Here is a 21302-nt window from a genome sequence, read left to right as displayed (position 1 = left end):
TTTAATGCGCGCAGCGCCCCAACTGCCCCCTGTCGTATTTAATGCAGTGGGGCAGACGTGCGGCGTGCTAAACTGGCGCGCAATGGTCAAGAATGATCGGTCTGTGACCGGCCTAACGCCGGTCACGTCCGACTGGACGGACAACCGTGCTCCCATGTCGCATCTGCTTCCGGCGGAGTGGAGGTAGGTATGACCCGTCCTATCGAGGGTTCATTCGGACAGCGGCCACCACAAGTCTTCACCTATTAATGAGGGAATGACAGGGCTGTCCCCTGTGTTAGGTGAGGGACGGTGCTGGGCCCCGCTCAAGGACAAGCTGTGGTTTAGCTTCCAAGCGAAGGCACAGGTCGAGTTCCAGTCAACATAGGGTGGGTCCCCACCTGAAAGAAGAGTAGGTAGAGGCGGTGTATGTGGTATCCCCTTGAGGTATAAAAGGAGGACCTTGCCCACCGAGAAAGGGGACGACTCTCAGAAAACCTGAGCTTGTGGAGGAGGGAAGTAAGAGTGTTCTCCCGAGTTTAGGAACCCTTGTAACTCTCAGTCTAAATCCCATACACAGGAGTAGGGTATTACGCTTTATAACGGCCTGAACCTGTATAATTTGGTGTGTGCGAGCTAGCTAGGAGCCTTGGGGACGGATACGCGATTTCTAAAGGCGAGCTTCTTCCCCCGGCCAAACTCACGAAAGGGGGGGGGGGGGTCTCACGATCTCCCGCTAGAGAGGATCACTCCTCGACAGCTGGCGCGCCAGGTAGGGGGAAGTCGCGCGCTTTAAAGAGAAGTCGTTTCCTTCCGTCCCAAGTTTCCCTTGACTCTCGACGATCATGGTCGAGGTCCTGGAGGAGGAGGCGGTGGTGTTCACCCCCACTCCGTCTGGGAGTGAGGGTGCTAGCGAGAGCCGCGGCCCTCGTCACCGCCGCCGCAACTCTCCAACTCCTCCCCGCCGCGATCCCTCGCGGAGGGAGGACCCCACCCGTTCGGGTGGGTGGTTCGGCCCTCTCCCCGCCCCCGGGCGGAGGGAGGCCACGACGCGTCGGGGCACGGCGCCGCCTCACTTACGGTGACGGCGGCTCGCCCCGAGGCGCGCTTCAGGCGGCGGGTGCTCTTCTGCGGCATCCCCACGTGAACTCGGAGCCAGAGACCCCTGTCCAGCGCAGGTTGGACGACGTGGCCAACTTGGTCACCACTGCCCAGCGGCAGTTGGCCGCGGGCGGCCGACCCGCCGTCACCGGTACGTCGCGTACCCCCATTACCCTCTCCTCGTCAGCGAGGAGGAGGGCCCATCGATCGGCCACGGCCTCGAGGAGGTCCACGGCTCCAACATCATCGGGGGCCTCGGGAAGCCGGAGGTGTCCCGACGGTCTCTGCAGGGAGCAGGACACTTGAATCAATATCGAGCGACGCCGGGACGAGCGCCGAGCTGCCCGCATGGGGGAAGGCGCCTCCTCATCTAGCGTTCCTCCTCACGAGATGGCCCTCCCCCCACGCTCACCCCTGGAGGGACTGGTTGTAGGGCCTTCGTGGCGAGTCTTCGGAATGTCCGGTGGTCCCCGAAGTTTCGCCCCAACCTCACGGAGAAGTATGATGGCAGCATCAATCCCTTCGAGTTCCTCCAGATCTACACCATGATCATCGTGGCGGCAGGGTGCGACGACCGGGTCATGGCGAATTATTTCCCCATGGCCCTCAAGGGTCAGGCGCGCGGCTGGCTGATGACCTAGCCCCCCGACTCCATCCACTCCTGGGAGGACCTATGCCAGCAGTTCGTTACAAACTTTCAGGGCACATATCCCCGCCCAGGAGAAGAGGCAGACCTGCACGCTGTGTGGCGGAAGGACGACGAGTCCCTCCGCTCGTACATACAACGCTTCTGCCAGGTCCGCAACACTATTCCATGCATTCCGGCCCACGCGGTCGTTTATGCGTTTCGGAATGGCGTGCGGCATAACCGCATGCTGGAGAAGATCGCCTCCAAGGAGCCCAAGACCACCGCCGAGCTCTTCGAGCTGGCGAACAAGGTGGCTCGGAAGGAGGAGGCGTGGGCCTGGAACTCCCCCGGCACCGGCGTGGCGGCTGCGGCTACCCCCGAGTCTGTTCCCCGCTCTAAGCGGTGAGATAGGAGGGGCAAAAGGAAACCGGCCCGCTCTGATGACGAGGGCCATGTCCTTGAGGCTGATGGGCCCTCACGGGCCCCGTGCAAGGGAAAGGCCACTGGCGACAAGCCGAGCTCCACTGCTCCATCCGGCGAGGGCCGGTCGGCAGACAAGTGGTGCTTGGTGCACAACACTTATTGGCACAGTCTCGCTGACTGCCGCTCGGTCAAGAATTTGGCCGAGCGGTTCCGGAAAGCCGATGAGGAGAAGCGGCAGGCTCGACGAGAGGGCAAAGCCCCCGCGACCCCAGCCGATGACCGACGAGGGGAGGCCAAGAAGAAGGCTCCCGCCGATGATGGCGATAACAGCGAGGATCTGGAGTTCCAGATACCTCAGGGAACCATCACCACGCTCGATGGGGAGGCTTGGGCTCACACCTCCCGTCGAGGCTTCAAGGCCATGAGGCGAGAGCTTCTGGCCGCCGTCCCAACCCACGAAGCAGCTCGGAAGGCATGCTAGTCGGAGGTGAAGCTCACCTTTGACCAGAGCGACCATCCGACAGTGCTCGCTCGAGGTGGGAAGTTGCCCCTCGTGGTCTCCCCGACCATTCACAACGTCAAGATGAAGCGCGTCCTGGTTGATGGGGGGGGCAGCCTCATCCCTCCAGCTGCCTTCGACGCGCTCAAGGCCCCGGGGATGAAGCTCCAGCCGTCGCTGCCGATCATCGGCATGACTCCGGGACACACGTGGCCCCTCAGCCACGTCGAACTCCCGGTAACTTTCGGCGACTCCACCAACTTCCGTACCGAGCGGATCGACTTCGATGTGGCGGACCTCAATCTGCCCTACAACGCGGTCCTGGGCAGACCTGCGTTGGTGAAGTTCATGGCCGCCACCCACTACGCCTACCTCCGGATGAAGATGCCGGGCCCTAGTGGTCCCATCACCGTCTTTGGCGATGTCAAAGTCGCCCTCGCCTGCGCGGAGCAGCGCGCCGACATCCTGGCAGTGGCCACGGAGCCACAGGCCCCGGAGGCCTCCGCATCCCGTGCGTCCGAGAAGCACCTCACCTCGGCTGACGAGGTGCCCGTCAAGGAGATCCCCCTTGGCGATGATCCGTCCAAGACCGCCAAAATTGGGGGGACCCTGGACGCCAAATAGGAAAGCGCGCTCGTCTCCTTCCTGCGGGCAAACTCCGACATCTTTGCATGGAAGCCGTCGGACATGCCCGGGGTCCCCAGGGAGGTTATCGAGTACTGCCTCGCCGTGCGGCCGGATGCGCGACCCGTCCGGCAAAAAGTGTGGCGTCAAGCCCCGGAGCGGCAGGCCTTCATCCGAGAGGAAGTGGCGCGGCTCCTGGAGGCTGACTTCATCCGCGAGGTTATCCATCCAGAGTGGTTGGCAAACCCGGTGGTCGTCCCGAAGGCCAACGGCAAGCTCCGGATGTGCATCGACTACACGGATCTCAACAAGGCATGCCCTAAAGATCGCTTCCTTTACCACGCATAGATCAGATAGTCGACTCCACTGTAGGGTGCGGCCTTTTGTGTTTTCTAGATGCCTACTCTAGGTATCACCAGATCCGCATGGCTAGGGAAGATGAGGAAAAAACAGCCTTCATTACTCCTGTGGGCACCTTTTGTTATACAACTATGCCTTTTGGGTTAAAGAATGCAGGCCCTACTTTTCAGCGTATGACTCGTATTACTTTGAGTAATCAGATAGGGCGCAATATAGAGGCGTATGTCGATGACCTGGTGGTAAAGACGTGCCATAAGGACACATTGTTGCAGGATTTGGCCGAGACTTTCGACAGTCTTAGATCCACACGCGTGAAACTGAACCCCGACAAGTGTGTGTTCAGTGTGCCGGCGGGCAAACTCCTCGGTTTTCTAGTCTCCTCCCGAAGAATAGAAGCTAATCCTGAGAAAATACGCGCGATAGAGAGGATGCACCCCCCAGCAAGCTTAGGGATGAGCAGTGCGTCACTGGATGCATGGCCGCCCTAAGTCGGTTTATATCGAGCCTGGGAGAGAGGGCGCTGCCCCTATTCAATCTCCTCAAGCGCTCCGGGCCGTTTGTGTGGACGGAGGAAGCTGAGCAAGCTCTCAATCAGCTGAAAGCTTACCTCACCTCCCCCCCATCTTGGTAGCCCCCGGACCGGAGGAACCGTTGCTGCTCTACTTGGCCGTGACCCCCCATGCGGTGAGTGCCGCCCTAGTAGTCGAGCGCGAAGAGAGCGGACCGGAGGCCCCCTTGACTCGCGATGGCCCTTCGTCCCCCGAAGGCCCGGTGCCCGAAACCCCCAACCCCCGGGAGGACCCTGAGGCCCCCGTGGGAGGAGGGGAGGCTTTAGCGAGTGGTCCCAAGGCCTATGGTCCTGACATGACTCGAGACCCCCCTGCGGCCCCTGGGCAAGGGCGCCCCAGATCATCTGCCCCTGACAGCACGGACCGGCTCCACCGAAAGGTGCAGCAGCCCGTCTACTTTGTCAGCGAGGCACTCCGAGACGTGAAGACCCGATACCCACAGGCCCAAAAGATGCTTTATGCAATCTTAATGGCCTCAAGGAAATTGCGCCACTACTTCCAAGCGCATCGGGTTTCTGTAGTGACATCCTACCCTCTCGGCCAAATCTTGCACAACCGAGAGGGTACCGGTCGGGTCGTAAAGTGGGCCATCGAGCTTGCTGAGTTCGACCTGCACTTCGAGCCACGGCACGTGATCAAAAGCCAGGTCCTGGCTGACTTCATCGCGGAGTAGACCCCAGTGGACGACCCTGTTCCGTTCACTCCCTCCCTCCTCGGAGATAGAGAGGACCCAAACGCCGACATTCATGGGCACTGGGTTATGCATTTCGACGGCTCCCTCAACCTTCAAGGTGCAGGTGCCGGAGTCACGCTGACTTCGCCAAGCGGGGACGTCCTCAAATACGTCGTTCGGCTCGACTTCCGAGCCACGAACAACATGGCGGAATACGAAGGACTCCTCGCGGGGTTGAGGGCGGCGGTCGGAATGGGCATCCGCCGTCTCCTGGTCCTAGGCGACTCCCAGCTGGTCGTGAATCAAGTATCCAAAGAGTACCAGTGCACCGACCCACAAATGGACACATATGTCCGCGAAGTGCGGCACATGGAACGCTACTTCGACGGACTCGAGCTCCGGCACGTACCCCGACACGACAACAAAGTCGCTGATGAGTTGTCGCGTGTCGCGTCGGCACGAGCCCCACTCTCCCCGGGGACCTTCGAGGAAAGACTCGTGCAGCCGTCGGCGCGACCGAACCCCCCGAGGGACCCCAACACTACGCCCTCCGCCCCGACCCTTGGCGACCTACGGGCCTCAGGGCTCGAGGGGGTCGACCCCGACCCCCCTCGTTAGGTCCTTTGGATGACTGACATCCGGGCGTATCTCGATAAAAATACTCTTCCTGAGGATCGCGCAGAAGCTGAGAAGCTCGCACGCATCTCCAAGCGGTACGTGCTCGTAGAAGAGACCCTCTACCGGCGTGCCGCCAAGAGGATACTCTTGAAATGTGTTTCTCAGGAGCAAGGCATCGAGCTCATAGCCGACAGCCATCAGGGTGAGTGCGGGGCCCATTCGGCCTCACGCACTTTGGTCGTTAAAGCCTTCCGACAAGGTTTTTACCGGCCGACTGCATTGCAAGATGCCCAAGAATGGGTCCCCACCCGAAAGAAGTGTAGGTAGAAGCGGTGTATGTGGTATCCCCTTGAGGTATAAAAGGAGGACCTTGCCCACCGAGAAAGGGGACGACTCTCAGAAAACCTAAGCTTGTGGAGGAGGGAAGTAAGAGTGTTCTCCCAAGTTTAGGAACCCTTGTAACTCTCAGTCTAAATCCCATACATAGGAGTAGGGTATTACGCTTCATAGTGGCCCGAACCTGTATAATTTGGTTGTGTGCGAGCTAGCTAGGAGCCTTGGGGACGGATACGCGATTTCTAAAGGCGAGCTTCTTCCCCCGGCCGAACTCACGAAAGGGGGGTCTCACGATCTCCCGCTAGAGAGGATCACTGCTCGACAGTCCTAAACACCTTAAGAAACCCTCCAAATCTCATGAGCAGTTTGAAAATGCGCAACACGATCATAATCAGAACGAGAAATCCCACTCAAAAGAATATTGCGAGCTTTGCAATTTTGTTCAAATTCAGTTTTTGCAGCAACAATATTAATAACTTCAGGAATCACACAAGGATGAGAAACTTTTCTCCAAATATCATAATCTTCAGCCATAATGTAAGATTGCGTCCTACTACACCAAAGAGAAAAATCCATTCCATCGAAAACATGAGGCTTAGTTGAAAACCTAGCAGGAGTAGCCATGGCAAAAACTCTAGATCGATAAAAATCCAAAGAAGAAAACAAGGCTCTGATACCACTTGTAGGATCGAATCACAATAACTAAGCCAACCAGAGGGGGGGTGAATGGTTGGTATCACCACGGACGTCGTCTTATCCCCAAGCTGACTCCCGGTCCATCACCGCAAATACTCTCCCGAGGCATCGAGTCACCTACACATGAAATAAACAAAGAAACCATATTCCGAGACCAAGCTGTCTCCAACTTGACTCATTAGTAGAAAGCAATAGTATTACATACGTATATAGAGCATTTATAAATCAAACCATATGCTAGCACCAACGTTGCATATTTTCTTAATTCAAGTAGAATTTAAGTGTCATGCATTATCTCCCTTAAAAGCAAAATCTAAATCTCATGAAAAGACTAGAATACATACAAGCTATGCTAGAGACAAATAAACCTTCAAATTATTGCTAGCATGCACAAGAAAATACCATATGCACAAACAAAGCTCTATTTTTCTCAATTTTTCTCATTGTCATATTATTGCTTGATAAAACCATGAGGTACAAACTCCCCCTCAAACTATGCCAAAATGATGAACTATGCCCAATTCACCATGAAGAAAAGCAAATCGATTAGAATCCAAAGATTTAGTGAAAATATCAGCAAGTTGCAACTTGGTGTCCAAAAACTGCAAATCAACATCTCCCTTCTCAACATGATCCCTCAAAAAGTGAAAACGAATATCAATGTGCTTTGTGCGTGAGTGTTGAACAGGATTCTTAGCAATATTGATAGCACTAGTATTATCACAAAAGAGAGGTAGTTTCTCAAAAGTAAGACCATAATTTTTCAAGGTAGATAAAAGCCAAAGAATCTGTGAACAACAACTAGTAGCAGCAACATATTCAGATTTAGCAGTTGATTGAGTAACACTAGATTGTTTCCTAGAAGACCATGCAATCAATGATGTATCAAGAAAATGACATGTTCCACTAGTACTTTTCCTATCAATTCTACAACCACCAAAATCAGCATCGGAATATCCACTTAAATTCCAAACTCAAGTGTATGATTCAAATACCTCATTATTCGCTTGACTGCTTGACGATGTGAAGCACGAGGAGAAGCTTGAAAGCGTGCACACAAACACACAGCAAATTGTATGTCTGGCCTAGAAGCAGTTAGATAACAACAAAGATCCAATCATACTTCTATACTCCTTTTGATCAACAGCTTCACCATCTTCATCAGGATCCAACACAGTTGTAGAACCAATTGGTATTGAAATTGGCTTGCAATTCTCCATCTTGAACCGTCTCAAAAGATCTTTTGTATACTTCGTTTGATGTACAAAAATACCTTGAGGTGTTTGCTTAATTTGCAATCCCAAAAAGTACGATAATTCACCCATCATGCTCATCTCAAATTCCCTGCGCATAGTCTCAGCAAACTCTACAACCAAAGCGTGAGTTGAACAACCAAAGATGATATCATCCACATAAATCTGAACAAAAAGTTGATTATCACCATGCTTAAGAACAAAAAGCGTTTTGTCAACCTTTCCCATTGTAAAACCTTTCGCAAGCAAAAAGTTCTTAAGCCTATCATACCATGCTCTAGGAGCTTGTTTCAAGCCATCCAAAGCTTTAGACAATTTAAAAACATGGTTGGGAAAATCAGGATTTTCAAAACCTGGTGGTTGTTTGACATAAACTTCCTCCTGTATAAAACCATTTAGAAAAGCACATTTCACATCCATTTGATACAACTTAAAACCTTTTAAAGCAACAAAAGCCAACAAAAGTCTAATTGCCTCAATTCTAGCAACAAGAGCAAAAGTTTCATTAAAATCCAAACCCTCAACTTGAGTAAAACCTTGAGCAACAAGTCTAGCTTTATTTCTCACTATCAAACCATCCTCATTTTGTTTATTTTTGAAAACCCACTTGGTTCCAATAATATTATGTCCAGAAGGTGGTTCAACTAAAGTCCAAACTTTATTTCTCTCAAAATTTTCAAGTTTCTTCATGCATGGCGTTAATCCACGATTCATCAGTTAATGCATGTGCCACATCTTTGGGTTCAAAAGAAGCAATAAATGCAGAATTTGCACAAACATCATGAGTCGTTACCTTAGATCTTGTAGTCCGCTCACCTATATTACCAATGATTTGTTTTGGCGGATGTTGTCATTGAATATGCAAAGGAGCAGTGACTTTTGAAGTTGATCCACGTTCTGTATCAGTACTGGTTGAAGTTGTAGTTTCCGAAGGACCATCTCGAACAGCATCAACAGAACCCTTAGCCGACGACCCTGGCCGGTTTGACCGCACCTCCTGTGCCGATCTGACCGGAGGTGTGCCGGCGGCCTGACCGGCCTGGCGCCCGGTCTGACCGGCTGAGCCGACCTCGTCGTCGTCATTGTCGTCGCTCTCGTCTTCAAAAATACGACCATCCTCCCCATGAACCTGTGACAGTGTACCTGCAATATCGGGTCTAGTACCTGGACTAGCCTCATCAAAAGAAACTTCGCAAGTCACAACGATTTTGTTAGTCTCCAAAATAAGTACACGATAGCCACGAGTATGTGCGGGGTAACCAAGAAACAATCCATCGGTAGAACATGCCTCAAACTTATCCAAATTTCCAGATTTCAAGACAAAGCACTTGCAACCAAAAACACGCAAATGTGAAACTTTGGGTTGATGTCCAAATCGAAGTTCATAAGAAGTTTTTCCAAGTTTTGATCTCAAGAAAACTCGATTTGAAATATAACATGCAGTGTTTATCGCCTCGGCCTAAAATTTTCTAGGAGTTTTATATTCATCCAACATCGTTCTAGCCATCTCAACCAAAACACGATTTTTCCTTTCAACAACACCATTTTGTTGAGGAACACGAGGAGAAGAAAATTCATGTTCAAGACCTTTTTCACTGCAAAATTGTTCAAAAGAAGCATTTTTAAACTCACCACCATTATCACTTCAAATTCTTTTCAAAGAACCAGGAAATTCAAGATCCAGTTGAAGAAACAAACCACGAAAGTGTTGAAAAGCTTCGTCCTTAGTTGCCATAAAGAAAACCCAAGAATATCGAGAAAAATCGTCAACAATAACCAACACATACCACTTTCCTCCAACAGATTGCACTCTAGCTGGACCAACAGTGTCCATATGTAATAGCTGTCTTGGTGCATCCGTCATCACAGGAACAATAGGAGCATATGAAGTAGCAACCATCTTAGCATGACGACACGGTGTACAAACCAAATCAAGATCTTTCTTAAGTTTAGGCAAACCACGAACAAGATCCAAACCACTTAACCTTTGAGATGATCAAAACCAATATGTCCAAGTCTACGATGCCAAAACATCACATCTTTATCAAACTTAGCAACCAAACATGTTATCACAGGTGACACAGGATTTTCAAAATCAGCTTTAAACACTCTTCCATAGCGAGAAATATTCAACACAGAATCACCACAAGAATCAAAAACTTTACTTCCAGTTTTCTTAAAGTGAACCTCAAAATTTTCATCATCAATTTGTGAAACCGAAAGCAAATTGTACTTTAAGTCCTCAACCAAAGCTACATTCTTCAATTCAAATTTTTCATTTACCTTAACCAAACCTGTAGCGAGAACGGCACTTGTACAAGTATCACCAAAGATAATCGATTCAGTCTTGGATGCCTTTTTGAGGGAGGAGAACCAACTTTTATCACCGGTCATGTGCCGCGAACAACCGAAATCCACGATCCACATGTTCTCCTTCCTTGCCACCAAAACCTACACACAAGCAGAAGTCGAAGCCTCAGTATTGGGGTTAGATGATAACAAAAATTTAGGAATCCAGTACTGAGACACACGACCAGAAGATCCAATAGGCATATATCCACGTGCAAAAACAGTTTGAGAATTTTCAGAAAAATTTTTCCGAGGCTAGTCTGACCGAGGGTGTGCAGCTGGTCTGACCAGGGGCCGGTCGGACCGAGGCTTCACCGCCGGTCTGACCGGTGTCCGGTCTGACCGAGGCTGTGCAGCCGGTCTAACCGCGGGACCCACTGCGGTCTGACCGGTTTCCTCGAGGGAAAACCCGATTTTTGCCACTTCGATTTTGCAAAAGCAATTTCTCTCTCCTTTTTCTGTTTATGAGCTAATCTGAAACAAAAACCAACAATATGTCCATCTTTGCCAAAAAAAGAACAAGTATATTTTTCACGATGATTATACACATTGATAGAATTAGAAGACTTAGCAGCACAAGCAACAACAGGAGATTTTGCATGCACAACATTGGATTTCGAAGAGGATGCACTCAAGGTAGACATGCTACCAGCAGATTTAAACACAGTTTTGTTAGTATCAGGTTTAACCAAAATCTCACCACTTCTAGCACCAACACCTAACACAACAGGAGGATGTCTAGAATTATGAGCATAAGGATTAAAACCTAAACCACGATTATGTGTGCTAACCTTTGATTGATCTAAAATCATGTTGAGATTCTTTTTACCATCAGAAAATCTTAGCAAAGAATTTTTCAAATAAGAAACCTCTTTTTCCAAATTAGCACAATTTTCACAATCTACTATGACACCTTTGCTTTTACGACACTTGGGCCAAAAAAGCACTTCATTGTTTTTCATAACATCTTCCATGTATTCAACACGACCTAAAGCATCTTTTAGTTTCATCTTATTCAAATCATATGTTAAGCAATCCAAAACATCATGAGGTTGTTTTAACTTTTTAGCATAAATCATGTTAAACATCAAACTAGCATGAAAAGCAATTTGATATTTTTGCAACAACTTTTTAGTTAAAAACAACTCATCCAAAGTGCGTGTGTGCAAAGCAAAACTAAGAGCAAGAGAAGATTTATTTTTCAAATTATGTGCAGCATTAACCTCTCTAATTTTTGAAATCTCATTCATTAAAACCTCACAACTTTTGCAATCATCATCATTTGGAATAAGAGATTTTAATCTAGCAATTTCAGAATTAAGAGATTCAATGATGAATTCCTGTTTTCTATACATCTTCTCACACTTTTTATTTTTTGCACTCAAAATATTAATAGCTTCCTCAAAAGCACTTACCTCATTGTTCTCACACTCTGAATCAGATTCACCATGTGACATGAAGAAAACACCGGAGATGTTCTTTCCCTTAGCTTCATCTCCACTATCACCATTTACGTCGCTTAGTGGCTCAAACGTGGTGTAGACTTGATCAAAAGCCTTCTTGAGATTCTCCTTGATCTTCCTTCCTTTGTATGTATCCTTCGACTTGTTGTCGTTGGTCTTCTCACCAACTTTGTCTTCTCTTTTGCCTCTCCCAAACTTAGGACAATGCGAACGAAGATGATCAATTGAACCACATTCGAAGCAACGATTTGGACCACCTCTTTTCCTATTCCTGGCATTATTCATAGCTCGAGCAATTCTGTTAGCAACCAACGCCAAATCCTCCTCCTCAATTTGTTCGAGTTGATCATCGGATGTGGCATTAAAAACAGCAAGAAAAGAAGGCTTAGATGAAGAAGCATCAACATCCAAAGAGGAAGAAGAAGAAACCAAAGCACTCGACTTAGAATCAACTTTCCGAGAAAGAACATTCATCTCATGTGTTTTCAATTTTGTGTAAAGTGAATCCAAAGTCAAAGTAGACATGTTAATAGACTCATGAATAGATGTAACTTTCATCTCCCAAATAGACATGTCAAGACCATTCAAAAAGTGACGAGAAATCTCAGATTATGGATAATTAGCATCATAAGAAGAATCAACAAATCTAAGATCACTCAAAATTTTATTAAACCTAGAAAGATAGTCATCCAAAGCTTCTCCAGGTTTCATCTCAAATTTAATTTACTCCTTTTTGAAAATATCACGACGAAGTTCTTTAATGTTATTTGTTCCTTGATGAAAGTTACTCAAAGCATTCCAAATCTCATGAGCAGTTTGAAAATGCGCAACACAATCATAATGAGAACAAGAAATCCCACTCAAAAGAATATTGCGAGTTTTGCAATTTTGTTCAAATTCAGTTTTTGCAGCAGCAGTATTAATAACTTCAGGAATCACATAAGGATGAGAAACTTTTCTCTAAATATCATAATCTTCAGCCATAATGTAAGATTGCATCCTACTACACCAAAGAGAAAAATCCGTTCCATCGAAAACATGAGGCTTAGTTGAAAACCTAGCAGGAGTAGCCATGGCAAAAACTCTAGATCAATAAAAATCCAAAGAAGAAAAAAGACTCTGATACCACTTGTAGGATCGAATCACAATAACTAAGCCAACCAGAGGGGGGGTGAATGATTGGTATCACCATGGACGTCGTCTTATCCCCAAGCCGACTCCCGGTCCATCACCGCAAATACTCTCCCGAGGCATTGAGTCATCTACACATGAAATAAACAAAGAAACCATATTCCGAGACCAAGCTGTCTCCAACTTGACTCATTAGTAGCAAACAACAGTATTACATACGTATAGTATCCATCTAGAAGTCATAATCATGAAATAATCACGGATATCCAAACAAACAACCCGAAACCGAAACCGACACAGCGTCGGCCGGTCAGACCGCGGGCTGCGCCGGTCTGACCGCGCGATACATGCCGGTCTGACCGGCAGCACCTGCCCGGTCTGACGGGTCACATGAAATAACAGTACCTGTGACTCACCTGTAAATCCAATCATCTCCAAAACCACTTCGTGAATAAATTCCAAATAACAAAACCAATAATCTCCAATGCCAATTGTTCATCACATAATAACAATCAAAAACACCTTTGATTTTGATTTTACAGGTTAAATTGTTATGGGACTGAGGGAATATATGTTATAAATTGGTAACCAAACCTAAGTTATATCTACAGTTGGATTACCCGTCCAAATAAAAAAAACTAGAGTCTTTAAGTAAAGGCCTCTCTATATTAGGGATGAAAACGGATTGGAAACTAGCTTTATCATATTCGTTTTCATATTTATTTTTTCGGAATCGAAAACTCGAATACGGAAATAAAATCGAATATTATCGAATACAGATACGGAGCGAATACGAGACGGAACAAATATGGTAGCGAATATTTACCGGTATATAAAAAACCCCTCAAATTGAGTTTCTTGATCAAGGAAGAGATATCACTTATTATTGTAGTTCAACATCTCCAATATTTATATCGTCAATTTCATAGACGGTCCCACAACCGTATGTGAAAATCAATTTTCATAGCTGTTCCTCTAAGAGATTCATATGCAAATATGATTATCATTTTCTATTTCCAAGACCTTTTACTAGATATATAACTTACTTACCATTGTATAAATTGGAGATTTTATTTATTTTACTTCACATATTCGAAACTTGTAATGTTTGTATTATACTTTAAATGCTTTCAAATACAAATGTTATAAACTACAAAGTGGTAGATCCCATTGAGCTCTATAACTTTGATATAGAACACATCTCTATCAGATGTCGTTGAATTGTAGATCTGAGATTTCGTAAAAATTAATATGGTATATTATAATGAATATTTAGACCCATAAATGACCTCAAATAATAAAATAGTAAATAATAAAGTTGTAGATCTCATCGAGCTCTACAATGTTGATATAAAGTTTGTCTTCATCTGATTCCGTATGAAAAAGTTATGTATATATACGTGTTTTTTATATAATTTGCTCAATGTCTGCGGATATCCGAAAAAAATTCTGGATAGTTTCCGACCGTTTTCCGATTCTGACGGATAGTACCCTTACTGTATTCATTTTCGTTTCCGAGAAAAAATATCCAAATTCGTTTCCGAATCCGAGAATTTTCGGATAATTCTGACCGAAACTATCCGAATCCGAAAAATGGTCCGGACGAACGGAAACTATACGAACCAGTTTTATCCCTACTCTATATATAACGATCCACGTAAAACTTGCATAAGTGGACCAGCACATATGGGATGCATCCTGTTGATCCCACCTGATCGGAATGCTCTAGACGTTGTGTTGTTATGGTACTATTTTGATTTGGAGAACTGTTAAGGTACTACTTGGTTCTAGAATGATCACACAAGTGTTTGCATGAGACAAAACCTTTTTGCCGTTTTTATTTCTCTTGGATTTCTATAACTTTTTTCATAGATGAAATCTAGGATTTATTTGAGAAGATATGGGCACCACATGGCCCAATCAAAAGCCAGCATAACTGGTAGCTTGAGATTAGTAGATAGATATATATATGATTGCTTTCTCCGTATTCATTTCATCAACTACATAAACATTTGTTATTGTGTTGTATCATTTCATCAACTATGACTAATAATTTTATTATTTACACTAAATTTTGAATAAGATGAATAGTTAAATGTTATGTCTAAAACTAAACAATTTGGTACATTAAAAAAAATACATGTGCAGGCATCCATTTGCTTGGATGCTGATGTATATTTTTAAAAAAACTTCCCAAAGAGTGAATTAATTGTTCAAATTTGACGAGTAGTGCTAGCTCGCACCATTTTCACAGTTTTACGTTTACCAAATTTGATCAATTCATAGTCACTGTAGGTGCACAGTTGTATGAGATTTTATAGCCGTGTTTATCTTCACTATGACACCCCCGTTGTTTCATTCAACAAATAATTGTTAACTCGCTCGTTGCATAGGTAAAAGTTTTGTAGCTAGCGTTCAGTGTCGACAGTTGAAATTAACACGTCAAATCTAGATGATATACATTAACCCCACTTGGTATACAACTACACAACGCGTGTACGACTTCATCGTACTAGGACCTTTTAGGTTTCACGATTTGAAAATCCGTATATATATAAATTGTCGCAATCAACTCATACATGTAACAAAAACTTAATTACTAAAGATAGGTACTATATGTTTCAGAAAATATGCAGTTAAATTTTAAAAATCCTAAATCACTACTAATTACATAAAATACTTCATTTTGTATAGTTATTATTTGGGAGTGGATTCTAATCTCTCTAGGTGATATCCCCACGGTAACCTTTTCTTTTAAATTCGATACGTGAAAAATTCTGAAAAAAAATGGCAATCTCTATTGATCCACCAAAAATCAAATTCAAATTTAACCTACACACATCGAGAAAAAAAAATATTCAGATGTGAACAGAGCGTTACAATTCATACGCTAAATTTATCTTTTTTATATTTCAACGTGTGAATTGACTTTAGACTTAAGATTTTGTGAAGTTGTATAGATATGTTATATGAGTGTAGCTATTTTTTTCCAGGAATTTTTTATAACATTTTAGATGGTTTTTAAGCAAACAAGAGGACATCCCCTTGAAGGATCAAATAGTTTCCCTTATTATTTACCTACTTTCTATAAATATACTATAATAAAAAAATCAATTATAAATATTAAAGTAAAGAAGACTTCACACAGATGCCCAAAAATAATAAGTAAAAATATGTGCTTAGGTAGCTTTTAAAGCAATTCAATACATAGCAGCATACACCGCATACAGTACAGTGTGCGTGTGCGTTTTTCGTGTAATCGAAATCATAAAAGTCGTATCTCCGTGTGATCATCGTCAACTTGACAAGAATTTCCAGCTGCGATGTACTCCTCTACTATCAAATTAAGCCAAAGCCACAGAGCCAGCCGTGTCCTTTTCGATCCGTATAGCAATTAGCAATGCGATGTTGTTATTAGATCAGCTCTTAATTAATTTGACTTTGCTCTCCAAAAGACAACAAAAGTGTCGACAGTTATTTGTCTCGTCTCATAACTATATTGCTCTTTCTAGCGGCCTTTCGTCAATACGTGTTCCTTTGGTGCACATATATCGCAGCTCCCATCAGTTGGTTCATTTGATCTGCAATGGCAATAAAAAAATTCGCTATAATTTGGTTACAGGCATGGCATGATGTAATAATTCTCAAGAGGGTATAATTATTGGATTTTAATTAGACATATGAAAATTTGTGAAATCCAATAATACTGTTTCACTTTATTTTTAGCTGAGCTTGAATTAATATTTAGCTGCAACCACCCCTGATCTCAAGCGACGGCTGCAACCTCCCCTCGTCCTCAGTTCTTGTGATGAATGTCGGATTGATTATATGAGTCTGTTTTTTAATAAATGTTTGATTTTATGATGAACTTGTGATTCCCTTTCTCTCTCGCATTTTCGATTTTTCCTTTATGGATTGGAGCCGTGCCTGCCTTCTTTTTCTTCCTTTTCTTTTTCTTCTTTTTTTTAAAAAAATCATGCAAGCCATAGGTGCCGATGAGACCCCCTCATGAATGCCGTTAAATTAGTACCAATTGCAAATCCGACACTCATATAGGATTGGCACCAGCATCTAAAGGTGTTCAAGTGAAATATATAAAAGAAAAAATAACATCACATACTCCTATATTTTAAGATAACAATACAGAAAACTTTTGTCGGACAGTAGATTTTCAATTAGAAATGTCTATATGCAAGGACAGAGGGATCAGTGTTTTACAAGTTTGACTCAAAAACAGGTGCAAACAACATATATTCATGAGGACGGACAGGAAATTAACATATAGGACGTCGTACAATATCTAAATATATTTCTTGATGACAAAATTAGAGGAGAAAATGAGCCGGGCGGCAAAGCTGAGATTGATCGATCGGCCTCATGAACTTAATTTAATCAGTACGTACTCCGATCCTTTGCATAACCACAGTTGTAAGTAAGTACATTGTTGAAAAACGAAATACAGTATCTGGTTTCAGGACAAGGAATCGATTATGTCGTATGCAATCGCTACGTGTCGAATCGATCGTGTGGTATCTGTAGCAGATACCGCTAGCTAGCTAACTCGTACGTACCGATCTCATATGCATATATTCGACTCGACGGTTACGTACTATCGTACGCAACGACCTGCAGTACTCCTTCAGTTTCAAAATATAAGGCACAATCATCCTTAGAACAGGTATAATAGCAGACTATTAGCCGTAAACATATTGTAATAAAATAAAAAATGATAGAGAAGAGCAGCGGGCTACAGATCTGTAGCCAGCTGCAGCGCGAACTCCAAAACGCAATGTGTGTATGACAGGTGGGACCATATATTAATAATATAGTAAGCAACTATTGTATGAATTGGCTATTATATTGACTATAGATGAATTGGAGCTAGTAGTGGGCTATACTATTAAACTTGCTCTTAACTCAAAGACCAAGAAATAATTATTATCATCTTGTAGTTTGGATCATCCTAATAAATATAATGCATGCATCCAATAGGATTAGATAACATGAGAGTGGAGGATTTAAAAAAGTAATAATTTAATGGAGAAGATGTCATGGTTAATTACATGCTTGCATGCATGCCTTATATTATGGAATGGAAGGAGTATTTGGTTAGGAGTTGTGGCTCCTGACCATGTATACATACATGTAGTATTAAATAAGCTCGTGTGTACATACACTATGCAGAATCATCCGTGACACCACAAATGCTAATTGGTACGTACTCCCTCCGCCCCATAAAAAACCAACCTAATTAAAATAAGATGTTATATATTCTAGTGCTATGGAATCTGTACATACCTCCGTCCAAATTCATGGTACTAGCATGTGTCACATTCGGCACTAGGTTGTTTTTTATGAGGCGGAAGGAGTATACGTTGAGAGCACATATCCGGGCCATAGGTATAGTCCATGTTAGACATGTGAGGTGGAGACCGAATCCCTCCTGTCTTTTCTCGTCTCTCCTCTCGTTCGAGTTCGCCTCCTCGATGCGCTCTGCGCTGCCGGCACCCATTCATGGCCCCGACTTCATCTCCAACCCTTGCCGCACGTACTGCAGTCTCCTTTTCTCCCTCGCTTCTCTCTATCCCTGCCGCCCTTAGCTCATTCAGCCATACACACTGGGCCCCTCCCTTCTCCATCTAGCACCTCAATCCTATCCTCGAGGTTGTGACAGCAACGAAGACAGGAAGGCGGAGATGTGGTTGCTTTGGGGCAGCAGTAGGACACCTGCACGTGGTGGAGGCAGCGATGGGGAAGGGATTTTGCGTATTTAGATGAAAGTTTTTGAATTGCAAGTTTTGTGATTCTTGAGATGGAAATTTTAAATTTGAAGTGAAAGTTTTTTATGATTTTAAGATAAAATTCTAGACCTGCAATTAAAAGTTTTGTGATTTTAAGATGGTCTTTTTTAATTTGAATTGAAAGTTTTCATAATTTTAAGGTGAAAGTTTTAAATTTTCAATTAAAAGCTTTATATGACTTAGGATGAAAGTTTCATATTTTTTGGAATTGGAGGTTTGTGATTCTTAATATGAGAGTGTTGAAACATAAATTGAAAGTTTTGGGTAACTTCTAAGCATTTCTGACTGGAGTGCGACTCCCCACTGTGCGAGTACGGCATGAAGCCCTTAAGAGTGCCACGTGTGCGGCATGCATATGTTCCCTGCGTGCTTGTACGATGTATGGGTCCTCTCATGACACACTGCATAGGCAACACAACTCCCCTCCATCATAATATAAATCGTTTCATAGAAAAACTAGCAACATCTACCTAACTAAATTAGTAAAGTGTATTAGCGGTCCTTAAACTTATAAGGTTGTGTCATATAGGTCCCTAAACTCTCAAAATGCATATCCAGATCCCAGAACTTGTCAAAGTGTATCATCTAAGTCCCAAATCGACACATCCCCTCTAGGATTCTACATGGCGCTGATATGGCATGCCACATGGACATGACGTGTCCTTACTTTTTTCCGTTCTTTTCTTTTTCTTTTTCTTTTTCTTTTTCGTTTTCTTCTCATTTTTTTCCTTTCTTATGCTCGGGTCAAAGGAGAAGAAAGGGAAACAAAGAGAAGAAAAAAGAAAAAAGAAAAATTTTAAATGGGTCCCATTTGTCAGTCAAAATGATGCCACGTCATGTCCGTGTGTCATGCCACATCAACGCCACGTAGGATCCTAAAGAGGTTGTGGCGATTTGGGACCTAGATGATATACTATGCCAAGTTCTGGGACTTGGATATGCATTTTGAGAGTTAGGGACCTAAATGACACACCCCTAAAAGTTTAAGAACCGTCCGTACACTTTACTCTTCACTAAATGTAATACTGAATATATTTTGATAATATGTTTATTTTGTGTTAAAATTATTGATATATTTTTCTATAAACTTTGTCAGACTTAAAATAGTTTGATTAGCCAAAAAGTCAAAACGACTTATAATAAAAAAGGATGGAGTATAAAAGTTGGTAAAATATGGGAATAAACTAGTATAAAAGTTTATAGGTGGAGAATAAAGTATTTGAGACAAATTTAAATGGGAAAATCTTTTTTATTAAGGGACTTAGGAGGGAGCATCTTTCTTTTTGGATTTTTTTTTTTTTTTACGTTCGCGGTTGGGAGTTGGGCGTACTGTTTTTTGGGCCTTTTAAGATTTGGGAGGTCGCCACCGTTGACAGGCAGATCTCTGGGCCGGCCCATCTTCGAACGCCACACGGCCCGGATTTCCCGTCCGCCAAGTGGGCTTCATCGCGGGCCTCACTGCACGAGAGAGGAAAGAAGCGCCTCTTGCACACGCGAGTGGGCTGGGCTTCCAGCCTACGTCGTCGTCTGATCATCTGATTCCTACCAAAGCCCAAACCAGAAAAAAAAACCCATATCGATCGGAAGCTGCTACTAGCCTGCTTCAGTACATGTCTTGGTGAGATCCGGTTTTATAAAACCGATGAAAACCAGGATGTTTCTTTTTTAAACACCATACAAACCAGTCACTCACAACGTGCATATTCATCTCAATAAATACACATACATCCTACCCTTATAAGCATTTTTAATAAACTGGAACGGTATATCTTGAGATTCACGAAGTCACCATGGGTATCTCGTTATCAGTGGATGCGTCGCTTACTATTGAAGAAAAATAATAGGTCGTAAATGCGAGAACGTGTCTAGAACTTAAATTTGATAGGTTGATTCTACCACAAGAAGCCTAACCAGTTACTTTGCATAAATGATATTTTAGACTCGGTAGAAAACATAGATCTCTCTGTTTTCAGTCCATTTTTTCAATAAAATCAAAATTTTATTTTTTGATAGAAAAAAATTGTTCAGGTATCATTAGGTTTTTCTTTTTTTTAATTGTTTCCGCGGAATCTAAGTTTAAAGATACCACTCACGAGTGATTTTTATTTAGTACATGGATTGTTTTTTTTCTCGCGAACGCGTAAAAATATTGCACGTCACCATATTAGAAGAAACAAAATTTTAATTACGCAACGCAACCAGTCAAAAATGGCTCATTACCTTGGAAAAAAAGAGGAGAAAAAATGGACTGCCAAGTGCCAAGGGAAGTGAAAACACACTGCTCCTATAATTACATGGATTGTGTGAAGTGTGAGATGCACTGACGCGTCGATCGGTTGTATCTGTGTGTGGCGTACATACGATAAGATTGATAGTTCGGTAGCAAGAGGGAGGACAGCCTAGCTACTTTAACATATGGGGAATGAATGTTTTCTTTAATTTCTTCCCAAAATCATTCTTATGTAGCATATATAAGTATTCTGGAATTAATTAATTAATTAATTATAATCAATGCGACGAGACACATGCATATATCGATTGCTCGATCGATCGCCGCCATGATTTGTGGTAGCTTAGCTATGCTGTTGGTGGTGGACGCGAACGAACGACCGACCGACCGACGTACGAACCAAAACCTTATCGCATCGCGCTTGACACGACCACTCCACACCCTCGCACTACTACATCATCGACCCGCACGTGCCATCCCCTTTCTTTTCGTTTCGACCCCACTGTATCTACTCGTTCTATCCTAAAATATAAGAAATTTTGTTGAGATATACTATCCTAAAATATAAG

This window comes from Oryza glaberrima, chromosome 2 (assembly GCF_000147395.1).
Source record: "Oryza glaberrima chromosome 2, OglaRS2, whole genome shotgun sequence".
Taxonomy (NCBI): domain Eukaryota; kingdom Viridiplantae; phylum Streptophyta; class Magnoliopsida; order Poales; family Poaceae; genus Oryza; species Oryza glaberrima.
Note: the sequence above shows the minus strand (reverse complement) of the source record.